The following is a 4,213-nucleotide window of genomic DNA, read 5'->3' as shown; positions in this document are numbered from 1 at the left end:
CTCCCCCCATCTCACTTCCCCCCTCCCAACTTGAAAACACTCCACCTCTGCAAAAATCTATCTCTTCTACCAGTTACCATCAATGACCATGGGACTGGCTCATTCTGGACATGCAGCTGTCAACTAACTGGACTTCACCCTCACTGTCACTGGACTATAACCTTCTGTAGTGTTCCTCAGCTGCCTCATTGTTACCTAAAAGAAGTCACTATTTAATCTGAAGAGATGTAATTATTTGAGCATAAGTCCATTGTGTGATGAGTTGTGTGTCACAGCTTGTCAGTGACACAGTGTAAAGGCCCAATTAACATCTGTGCGTTGGATAACTACAGTGTGAGCTGCATCAGATTAACTAGACCATATTCCCTATCCTAAAACCTGGTACTTTAAGACTCTGTTCTGAATTCAACCCAGGTTGATTTGTAGAGTTTAATATTTCATATCAGCCCATCCTGGTGCGCAAATCACATCATCACAGTAATTACTTCTCTCTTCATGTACCGATTGTCAAAATATTGCTTCATTCTTTTGCAAAGCTGTGGGTTTGTGTGAGTGAAGGTGAGCGAGTGTATCTGCATTATGTATTTGTAAGTGTGTATCTCTCTGATAGCACTCTGTGTGTGCACTGTCAATCTGTACATCTGAGTCTGTCTCCATTTGTACCTGTGTGTTTGTCTTTGTTACTGTATCCGTGTGTGTCAGTTATAGGGTCCATTTTGTGTGCACAGAGTTTGGAGGTGAGGAGGGGGGCTGTCCATATCCATGAGTGTGTACGTTGGTGTCTACACATCTCTTTTGGCCTCCATCTGCCAATGTCTGTCAGTTTATGCAGAAGAGCTGGTTTGCATCAGAAAATGTTAATGAATGTGTATGACATCATCTTTATGGGCATCTGGTGTGTTTGTGTGGCAGTGTGTGCATGTTTGTCTGTCTCTGTGAATGTGTCTGGCAGTTTGTCTCAGACTGTCGGTCTGTGATAGTATCTGTGTGTGAATGAGTTAGTCATGTTAGTGTGAGAATGTGGGTATATGCGCATTGGTCTATGTGACTGAGGTTTTGAATGTGTTAGTGTGCGGGTGTTGGTCTATATGTAACTGTGAGGTTTTGAGTGTGTGCATGTGTGATGGTCCATGTGAGTGTTAGGTTTTGAATGTCTCAGTGTGTGTGTGTTGGTCTATGTGAGTGTGAGGTTTTGAGTGTGTGTGTGTGTTGGTCTTTATCAGTGTGAGGTTTTGAATGTGTCTGTGTTGATCTATCTGAGTGTGTCAGTGTGTGTATTGGTCTATGTGAGTGTGAGGTTTTGTGTGTGTGTTGGTCTGTGTGAGTGTGAGGTTTTGAATGTGTCAGTGTGCTTGTCATAGAGATGTACAGCACAGAAACAGACCCATTGGTCCAACTTGTCCATGCCAACCAGATATCCCAATCCAATCTAGTCCCACCTGCCAGCACTTGGCCCATTTCCCTCCAAGCCCTTCCTATCCATGTTGAAAAATGTGTTGCTGGAAAAGCGCAGCAGGTCAGGCAGCATCCAAGGAGCAAGAGAATCGACGTTTCGGGCATAAGCCCTTCTTCAATTCTCCTGCTCCTTGGATGCTGCCTGACCTGCTGCGCTTTTCCAGCAACACATTTTTCAGATCTGATCTCCAGCATCTGCAGTCCTCACTTCCTTTCTATCCATGTACCCATCCAGATGCCTGTCAAATGTTACAATCGTACTAGCCTCCACCACTTCCTCTGGCAGCTCAGTCCATACATGTACTACCCTCTGTGTGAAAAAGTTGTTCCTTAGGTCTCTTTTATATCTTTCCCCTCTCACCCTAAACATATGCCCTTTAGTTCTGGACTCCCCGACCCCAGGGAAAAGACTTTGTCTATTTATCCAATCCATGACCCTCATAATTTTGTAAACCTCTATAAGGTCACCCCTCAGCCTCCGACGCTCCAGGGAAAACAGCCCCAGCCTGTTCAACCTCTCCCTATAGCTCAAATCCTCCAACCCTGGCAACATCGTTGTAAATCTTTTCTGAACCCTTTCAAGTTTCACAATATCCTTCCAATAGGAAGAAGACCAGAATTGCATGCAATTCTGTTGTTCTTGTGTGTGCCAGTGTGTGTGTGTTGGTCCATGTGAGTGTGAGGTTGTGTGTGTGTGTGTTGGTCTATGTGAGTCTGAGGTTTTGAGTGTGTATATTGGTCTGAATGTGAGGTTTTGAGTCTGTCAGTGAGTATGTGTTTGTGTTGGTCTATGTGAGTGTGAGGTTTTGAGGATGTGGTTTTGAGTGTGTGTCAGTGTGTTTGTGTTGGTTTATGTGAGTGTGAGGTTTTGTGTGTGTGTGTATTGGTCTATCTGAGTGTGAGTTTTTGAGTGTGTCAGTGAGTGTGTTTGTGTTGGTCTATGTCAGTGTGAGATTTTCAATATGTCAGTATGTGTTTCTTTAGAATTTTATCTCTTGTTCTCCACCAATGGCAGTGAAGAGAGGGGTTGGCATGTGCTGCTACTGACTGTTGTAACAGGAAAACAGTGCGACTGTTAAAGTCAACCTCTGTATTTGCCTCTTTCTATTTTATCATTAAAAGGAGTCCAAGATGAATTATAAAGAGTCCCTGTGAATCCTACAGTGTTTATGCATTTGGTTGGAGTCTTTAACTCAACACATTCCTTAGATGTTGTAATTTCCACAGTGACCTGCAAATTCTCCCTAATCCAGTATATCTTTAATCCCTTTGGGAAAGTTCCTGTTAAATCTGCTCCCACTGCCCTCTTAGGCAGCATGTCTCAGAACACAACAACTCACTGAGTCAAAAACATTCTCCTCCTCTCCCCCTCTGGTTCGGTAACCAGTCGCTTCTCTCTGGTTAGGCATGTCCAACCATTGAAAACTCCTGATTACTCGAACAATATTCTCCATCATGTGGACACCTCAATGAAATCTTCCTCTGCCTCTACTCTAAGGGATTGCACCCGATGTCGCCGATCAGACGTGCAGAAACCTCATTCTCTGTCTTTTTATCCCATTTTGAACAAGCTTTGAAAGTTTTGGTGGGACATTTTTTAAAATCATGAAGAGTTATATATGGTAAGGTCCTAGGGAGAGTTGCTGAACAAAGAGACCTTGGAGTGCAGGTTCATAGCTCCTTGAAAGTGGAGTCGCAGGTAGATAGGATAGTGAAGAAGGCGTTTGGTCTGCTTTATTGGTCAGAGTATTGAGTACAGGAGTTGGAAGGTCATATTGCGGCTGTACAGGACATTGGTTAGGCCATGTTGGAATATTGCGTGCAATTCTGGTCTCCTTCCTATCAGAAAGATGTTGTGAAACTTGAAAGGATTCAGAAAAGATTTACAAGGATGTTGCCAGGGTTGGAGGATCTGAGATATAGGGAGAGGCTGAACAGGCTGGGGCTGTTTTCCCTGGAGCATTGGAGGCTGAGGGGTGACCTTACAGAGGTTCACAAAATTATGAGGGGTACGGATAGGATTAATAGGCAAAGTCTTTTCCCTGGGGTCAGGGAGTCCAGAACTAGAGGGCATAGGTTTAGGGTGAGAGGGGAAAGATATAAAAGAGACCTCAGGGGCAACCTTTTCACGCAGAGGGTGGTACGTGTATGGAATGAGCTGCCGGAGGATGTGGTGGAGGCTGGTACAATTACAACATTTAAGAGGCATTTTGATGGGCATATGAATAGGAAGGATTTGGAGGGATATGGGCCGGGTGCTGGCAGAAGGGACTAGATTGGGTTGGGATATCTGGTCGGCATGGATGGGTTGGACCGAAGGGTCTGTTTCCATGGTGTACATCTCTATGACTCTATGGTTATATCATGGAGAGAGACCATTCACCTTGCCATGTCCATGCTAGTCTTCTAAGGAACAATTCACCTTGTGTGACTTGCCTGCCTTTTGCCCATTGAGCTGTGTGTTTATAATCACAAATGATGATCCTATTTCCTTTCAAATCCTCCGCTGACCCTGCCTCCATCACACTCTTGGGCAGCCCAATCACTCACTGGGTGAAGTCATTTTGTCACATCTACCCAGTGTTTCTTTGGCCACTCATTTCTGTTCCTCAACCCTTTTGCTAATGACAAACGATCAGCTTTGTCGAAATCCTTCACGTTTTTGAACAGCTCAATCAAATCTCCATCCAGTCTTCACTTCTCGAAGGAGAATAGTCACAGCTTCCCTGACCTACCAACACAACTGAAGTTCCTCATC

This window comes from Chiloscyllium plagiosum, chromosome 30 (assembly GCF_004010195.1).
Source record: "Chiloscyllium plagiosum isolate BGI_BamShark_2017 chromosome 30, ASM401019v2, whole genome shotgun sequence".
NCBI lineage: Eukaryota > Metazoa > Chordata > Chondrichthyes > Orectolobiformes > Hemiscylliidae > Chiloscyllium > Chiloscyllium plagiosum.
This window is presented reverse-complemented; position numbering follows the sequence as displayed.